Raw genomic sequence first — 8,744 nt, 5'->3', positions numbered from 1 at the left:
ACTAATATAAAAGAAAATATAACTTATGGTAAAATTTTCAGATGTGCCTAAGTGACCTAAATCCATATAATTGTTTAGTTAACTGAGGGTAAATAGTGGAATTGTATTGAAGTAACTATGAAATCTACATGAATGTCAGAATTTCAATGTGATACCCAGTGGGGATAAAAGCTGGCTGCTTCTTGCTTTTAAATCAAGGAGTCTCTGCTGTTTAAGCTAAAGAACTAGGCCTGTTATCTGGGAACAGTAGCAGACTCATAAACATCTTAGGTGAACCAGCTAGGGGAAGGACATCCGCATAATTCTCACTCCAAAGTAGCATGGAAGTTTCTGATTCCAGCTTTTTGAAGCTGATCTCTCTTAAGTTTTGTATCAGTGCAGCTTCATAGACTTGAGTGACGTTACTCCAGAAGTACCTATGTTATACCAGAATCTGGCCCTCCGTGTCTTATAGTATATAGCAAAATCAGAACACTCCCTTTCACCTGACTTTGAAACAGATTACAGTTTGACACAATTTTCACTGTAAAGTGAAGCTTTCAAACAAACACTGATGAAAATTCACTTCTTAGAGACAGTGAATAGTTGTCACTAGCTAGTGTCACTATTTTGTGGGTTCTACAATAGAAGCCACAATGCTACCACCCTTTTAAAGAGTCTGCAGAATTAACATGTTCTTCAAATATATTCCCAAACAAGGTCACTTGAATAATAATCCATATGACCAGAGACACAATTACTGTGTAAATCTAACACACAAACAGGAATCCAGGAGAGCAACTTAGATTGTTTTTAATTGCGAAACCACAGGCCTCTCTCACATGAACTAAAGGTTATCCTCTCTGTGAGACAGCTACATCACTCATCTACATGTATTTGGTCCACTCATTATAGTGGCAAGCAAAGATTGAAGGTAAGCAATATTTTCCCCAGGAATTGAAATTAGGGGAGGCATTGGCAGGTGAGGGCCAACGAGGGCTGAGACCGTGAGGGCAAAGGCGTGCTGTATGGCTCCATAGTAAAAACTGAAAAACGTTTCACAACCATTTTATTAGCTTTAACTCATGTTTTAAAATCATCACAAAAATAAAAGTTGGCCACTCAAGCCTACTAGAAAGCACTACATCTACATCCATCTTGGTTTCTTCTTGTAATTTTGCACTCTTTGGTGTCTTCTTGTGTGTCCGTTACCTCCAGTCATTCATGATATGCTCATGATCAGGCAGAAGGCGACTTCTTTCAGAATACAAAATTTTATTCAATGAGGGAAAAGTATGATCAACTGTAGCTGTTGTGACTGGGAGTAGCAAGAGATGAATTCCTACTTCTTTCATCCCAGAAAACATAGCACAAAGATTGGGTCGAACCACTAGTGTTGAGAAAGAAGTTGAAGTTAAATCTTCATTCATTCGTCGTATGATATTCCACTCTGTGTTCAAAATTCTCTATTCTGTCCTGATCACATAGCAGCCCTATTGTGCATCTGCTGCAGTGGCACTTGAACTCAGATCTGCTCAGTCTGCAGCTGTATCAAAGACTTGAGCATTCTCTTTTCTGGCCTGCCTTTCGGCTTCCCAGCACTCTTTCCGTTCCCTGGTCTGTCTCTCATTGTGCTGTATAACCTCACGGAGCATGTCTTCTTTGCTGCACCTAGGTTTTTTTCTTATCTGCCGCAGCCGGTCCGCAGGGGTGCATGGTGTGTTCTTCAAGGTCTGTGCTGAACAGAAGCGGGATTGTTACATTCCAGCAAATGATTGAAACATTTTAGTAAAAAGGGCATTTTGCTAGTAGAAATCACTTTCTCTCCGAGACTAGGCAGGTACATAGCTCTGCGAGCACCCCAATCATGGTGAGTTTCAGGAGTGGGGGAAGGTGGTTGTGCATACAGACAAAAAGGTCACAGCTTGCAGGGCACCTTAGCAGGGATCTCATTCTAAAATTATCCCACGATTTTTCACAGGCAGCCAACCTGCTGGCTGACATCTCGCTGCTGAGGGTGACCAGAGAAACCAGGGCTCAGCTGCTGAAATGCTTGCGGCTTTCACCCCGGTCTATATGCAGCTCAGCTATATGCTGCTTTAGTCCCAGCTCCAGTGATTGCTAAATGGCATGGGACAGTTACCTACAATGGGAGAACTAACAAGGCTGCAATCCCTTGGAATCTGTGGCAGAGGATTAACAAGTACCTCTTGGAAACTTTCCAGAGCCTCTCTCTGGAGGATTCCCTGCAGGTCTCGATGTCCATCTACACCCTGGTTGGCCATGCAGATTAGCTACACAGGGCAATGTCCAGCTCACAGAAAATACTACTTGCCTCCCACTTTTCGATTCCCTACACAAGCCACAGCAACTTACCTGGCATCTCATCTGCTTCCTGCTCCCCGTTGAGCACTTCTGGAGTGGAGAAAAGTTCCTGGCTGCCTGCTCCACCCGTCAACCCCCTGGGAGCACCGCATCCTCTTCTAGTTTGACTTCTTCATCCACAATTTCAGCCTGCAGTTTACCCCCTCTTTCAGCTGCATGCAAAGCATCCACGGGGCAATTGGCGATGGAGGTGGGGTCATGCCTCCCACACCTTATGGTACGCCTGCCTCAGCTCCTTTATCTTTGCTATGCACTGTTGCATGTCCTGATCATAGCCCTTTTCGCACAAGTCCTGAGAAATTTTCCCATATGTGTCCTGATTCCTAAGGGTCACTCGCAGCTGTGAGTGAACAGACGCCTCTCCCCATATACTGATCAAATCCAACAACTCAGCAGTGGTCCAAGCGGGAGAGTGTTTGGTGTGATAGCCAGCCAGCTCACCTGGGAAGTTCCTCTGGGAAGCTGGCTAACAGGAAATGAGATTTAAAAATTCTGGGGCTTGCAAGGGGGAGGAGTGGGGTTGGCTGCAGGGCATCGGAGTTCAAACCGCTAACCAGAGCGGTAGCATGGGAATTGTGGGATACTTTCTGGAGGCCAATAAAATAATTTAAAAAAACCCCTGTGGTATTCTACACTGGCTGTTTGTCGACAATAAAGGGAGGGGAAAAGACAAAAGTCTCTCGCTTGGGTGGAAGTTTTTTGACGCCAAATCTAAATGTTTTTTTCGAAAAAAGTGACCTTGCAGTGTGTACGCTATCGCTGTTTTGTCGCCAAAAAGCAGTTTTTGGCAATAAAACTTGCCAGTGTAGACAAGCCCTCAGTCAGGCTAAGTACAGTTCTGCTGCCCTTTACTCATAACCTCATACTTTATTTCATAACCTCCAGATTTAATACTTAAGTGATTTGTAACCCAACACCAGCCAAAACTGATCACAGAGAAGGTGTGTTCATGTAAATACAGTCTAGTCCTGAAGCCTTTCTTCAGTGGCTCATCACTAGCTGTCAGGGGAGAGCTCATTCAGACCTTGCTTATAAATAATAATTTGAAATGATCAGGTACGCCAAAATAGCTGAAATAAATGTGCCGACATTGTCATAAATAACAGCTGTATGAGGAAACTAGTCTTTGTTCATACTTTTCAAACCCATTATGGGGGGGGGATCGCTCAGTGGTTTGAGCATTAGCCTGCTAAACTTATGGTTGTGAGTTCAATCCTTGAGGGGGCCATTTAGGGCACTGGGGTTAAAAAAATAAAATTAAAAAAAATCTGGGAATTTGCCCTGCTTTGAGCAGGGGGTTGGACTAGATGATCTCCTGAGGTCCCTTCCAACCCTCATATTCTATGATTCTATGCTTTCTCAGGTACAAGTATTTTCTCGTATACTGTATATGCTTTTAAAGTGTGTATTAATGTTTCAGTTTCAGTTCAAATTTCCAACCAACAACTAAATTGGCAACATTGCATGTAACTAGGGTGTTGGAGAAATTCAGGGGGAGTCTAGGGAAATCCCATAAGGATGTAGAAGACTTAAGGCCAAATTCTGCTCCTACTGAAGCTAATGGATGCCCTGTCACTTACTTCATTGCCCTTAAAGAACAATTAGTTTTCAGCTGGCTTTAAAATGGAATGAAAGGATAAAGAACTGTGTATGGCAGAGATCAGATTTCCTGTTGGGACACAGGAAGGGTTAGCTAGTGTGTAGATAAGAATGGAAACAGTTGTTTAAACACTGGAATTCTTAGGCCTGATCTACACTGAGGGAAGGGGGGGATCGATACGCAACTTCAGCTACGAAAATAGCGTAGCTGAAGTCGATGTATCTTAGATTGACTTAGAATCACTTATTTCTTGTCCTCGCGGCGCAGGATCGACGGCGCCAGTTCCCCATTGACTTTGCTTCTGCCTCTCGCTGAACTGGAGTTCAGCAATCGACGGGAGAGCAATCAGGGATCGATTTATTGCGTCTACACTAAACGCACTAAATCGATCCCCGATAGATCGATCGCTACCCACCGATCTGGTGGGTAGTGTAGATGTACCCTAAGAGTGAACGCAGGTCCAAATAATACATACCCATGAATTTTAAGGGAAATAGGAGTAGAAATTAAATCTCAATGTGCTGTTTAAATGATCAGATTCTGGGGTAAACATAATTCAAAGTAAAGGTTAGGAAAGATTGGTAAGCAGTTAGAGTAGTGTAGTTACCTCAAGAACAGTTGTGACTGAGAATATTAGCAGTCTGTTTTGCAGAAGTTTGTGAAGGAACACCTTGAAAAACTTAATTTTATAAGCTCCAATCAAGCTAGATTTAGGAGAAGGAGATCTTGGTTCATTAACTTCTTGCATTTCTTCAAGGATACAGTATCACTGCTGTGATTGGCACAGCTAATACAGGAGATATAATACAGAATAAATTTACATTTAAAAAAAAATTTAAGGTCCCATGGTGATGGTATAGTAAAGACTCTGTATGTGAGAAGGGAAAATAGTTTAATGGATAGAAATCAGTCTCAGAAACAAGTGACTGTTAGAAAATGGTGCATTTCCTTGGGGTCAGTTATGAGACATCTTTTTGTTGATTGCTGTATCTAATTATGATGGATAGCAATATCAATTGTAAGATAACTATTTGCTGAGGATACTGAAATTGAAGATAAATAAATTGAAGAATATTCAGGGAGATTTATCTCTAAGATGATAGTGTAGGTAGACTGAAAATAAAGTGAATGCAGACAAACTTAAATTAATACTGTGGGATATACAGATGAAATGGAACATTGATATAGCATACCAAGCAGCCCTGGGATTTGGGAGTCAGTGCGTGAAATCCTTGTACTCATCAGCTCAGGGTATGACTCCAGTAAAAATGAGCAAATGGATTGTAAGTTCTTTGCTACCTATTCCAAATATCTCCTCAAGATCCACTGCTGGCTTGGTGCATATATGAAATGAGTTGATTGAGGGTAAGATAAGGATAGCTGGATTTACTGTTTATAATTATCAGAAAAAAAGTGATCATACAGTAAAATAGACAAATTTTACATATTCCTTTCCCCCTCCTTTTGTATGTCAAATGTCATCTTAGATTGTAAGTTCTTCAGGGCCAGGGCACATGTCCTTATGTGGCTTTCAGTGTAAAGGAGCCCCGTTCTGACTGAGGGATTTAGGTGTGGCCATAATACAAATAATCTCACCAAAGCCAGTGCAGCATGTTTATTTAGCTGAGGCAAGCTTGTCACTACTCTTGTGTGTGCAGTGGGGGTTTTCTTTGCTTTATTTGAGGGAGTTGTGGCCTTTTGGCAACAAGATTCAAATCTCCGTTCTAGGATACACAGCAGCTGAAACACAAGTCCAGCCACGAAGATTGCATTCAACCACACTGTAGGTCCAGCTGCTGGGGTCTCTAGTTCCTGTATCATTGCCCTCCCCAGCCAGTGAGCATTGCTGGAAGCACTTCAGAAATCAGGATTTTAGTCATTTTAATTCTGCTGTTGCTCACATACGCAGGGTACAGCAGAGAGAGAGAGCAGAGTAGAAGGAAATAAAAAGGGAGGAGTGAGAACAGAGACAACACAGAGGAAAAGAGAGGCTCTCATTTTTGCACAGCTCTTTCACTTTTAGGTCAATGGATGAATGCAGCCCAAGTTAATGGTAGGAGATAGGCCAAGAACAAAACATCAGACTGCATGAGGTGTAGGGGGATTAGGTTCACATTTGAATTCATGTTGCTGGATCTCTCTCACCCCCACCCTCCAATTCTGGTTCCAGGTGATAACTAGAACAGTAGAAGAACCTATGGTCAGGTTTGGATCTGGATGAGGCTAAAATCTCATGTTTGGCCCAAGATGGTGGCAGTCTCACAAACTAATGATTTCATGAGATTTTTCACTGCAACTATTATTTTGTGCTGAAATCTCACCAGAATGTGCTACTAACTAATAACAAACCTTACCCTGGCCTTGGCCTTGAGCCCCAAATGCTCTCCTAAATGAGATCCAAACACCATCTCCTTGGCTTTTCTGTAGGTGACGATGACCAAAAGTTGTTGACATCTAATGATTGTAGGATGGCTTGTGTGAAATGAGTTGGTGGTTGCAGTCCAGTTCATAGTGGGCAGGTGTTCACAGCACTGTCGTATTGCAACTGGCATTAATTAACAAGATCACACTTTTGTAGTGCAGTGTGGAGAGCTAAAAGCCTGTGTGGGCATGAACACTGTGTACTTCTCTCCCCCAGACCTTTGTCTGAAGCACAAAGGTCAAGTTAGAAACCCAACAGCCACTGCCAGTGCTGTACCTGTTGTCTTGGTAGACAGAGGAACTTAAGCCTCTATGCTTCAAGTGAATGTAAGGCTGTGAAAGGAGCTGAAACACTCAAGAAAGAGTTTGAGTCTGACTGCATTCAGGAACCAACCATTTATTTCAGCATTTCTTGCCACTCGCTGTGGAGTGGGTTGTCTTTTCCTGGCAACACCTCTGAACAAAATCTGATAAGAGCCAATTGTGGCTGGCTGTAGCTGTGTGTGGTGGTGATAGACTGTTTTCTTCCCTTAAAAAAGATAAGAATATCTGAATCACCTCTTCCTGTTGCCTCAGGCTTTTTACTGAGTTCCATCAGCTCTTGAAGTGATGGTATGTCATAGAATCATAGAATATCAGGACTGGAAGGGACCTCAAGAGGTCATATAGTCCAACCCCCTGCTCAAAGCAGGACCAACCCCAACTAAATCATCCCAGCCAGGGCTTTGTCAAGCCTGACCTTAAAAACCTCTAAGGAAGGAGATTCCACCACCTCCCTAGGTAACCCATTCCAGTGCTTCACCACCCTCCTAGTGAAAAATATTTTCCTCATATCCAACCTAAACCTCCCCCACTGCAACTTGAGACCATTACTCCTTGTTCTGTCATCTGGTACCACTGAGAACAGTCTAGATCCATCCTCTTTGGAACCCCCTTTCAAGTAGTTGAAAGCAGCTATCAAATCCCCCCTCATTCTTCTCTTCTGCAGACAAAATAATCCCAGTTTTCTCAGCCTTTCCTCATAAATCATGTGCTCCAGCCCCCTAATCATTTTTGTTGCCCTCTGCTGGACTCTTTCCAATTTTTCCACATCCTTCTTGTAGTGTGGACCCAAAACAGGACACAGTACTCCAGATGAGACCTCACCAATGCCGAATAGAGGGGAATGATCATGTCCCTCGATCTGCTGGCAATGCCCCTACTTATACAGCCCAAAATGCCATTAGCCTTCTTTGCAACAAGGGCACACTGTTGACTCATATCCAGCTTCTCGTCCACTGTAACCCCTAGGTCCTTTTCTGCAGAACTGCTGCTTAGCCACTCGGTCCCTAGTCTGTAGCAGTGCATGGGATTCTTCCGTCCTAAATGCAGGACTCTGCATTTGTCCTTGTTGAACCTTATCAGATTTCTTTTGGCCCAATCCTCTAATTTGTCTAGGTCCCTCTGTATACTATCCCTATCCTCCAGCATATCTACCACTCCTCCCAGTTTAGTGTCATCTGGAAACTTGCTGAGGGTGCAATCCACACCATCCTCCAGATCATTCATGAAGATATTGAACAAAACTGACCCTTGGTGCACTCCACTTGATACCGGCTGCCAACTAGACATGAAGCCATTGATCACTACCCATTGAGCCTGACGATCTAGCCAGCTTTCTATCCACCTTATAATCCATTCATCCAGCCCATACTTCTTTAACTTGCTGGCAAGAATACTTGCCCAGTATCATGGGCTAAAGTCAGCTGTGGTGTAAACAGCCCTACTAAAGCCAATGTATTGCCTCTGCTTACGCCACACTGAATTTGGCCCTGTCTCTTAGTATTTCTGCATTGACAGTCTTAATGCACAGTGCTATATTCTAGATAACATCCCCACTTCATGGCATCAGAATCCTTACTGGATAAGCAGTCCCCCAAGAAGTAATGTTTGTCTCCATACAGTCAGTGCAATAGCAAAAAGCCAGAGAACACAGGAGAAGGAAGCTTATGCATTGTTGCTCTTGCATTTTTGTAAAGGAAAATAAATGGCCACTGACTGTGACATTGATGCTAATAACTGGGAATATTTTGGATCAAATATTTCATTTTCACATAGGTCACCCCTTTCTATGCTTGCCTTTATGTGCTGTTACAATCGAATCTTTATTATCCAAACACCCATTAACCGAACCTCCCATTTTAATGAATCACCATTGTTGTAGTGACTTTGGATCATTCCACCCAGACTTCCAATAATGTGAGCATATTAGGTGTCACCAGGAAGTCAGAGCATTGGTATTAGTTACAATTACAAGCTGTGTGGTCCAGCCTGTAGCCATGTAAACTGAGAGAAAGGAGAGCTGGGTTCTGTTCCCACC

The sequence above is a fragment of the Mauremys reevesii genome, linkage group 10 (genome assembly GCF_016161935.1).
Source record: "Mauremys reevesii isolate NIE-2019 linkage group 10, ASM1616193v1, whole genome shotgun sequence".
In the NCBI taxonomy this organism is placed as follows: Eukaryota; Metazoa; Chordata; order Testudines; family Geoemydidae; genus Mauremys; species Mauremys reevesii.
Note: the sequence above shows the minus strand (reverse complement) of the source record.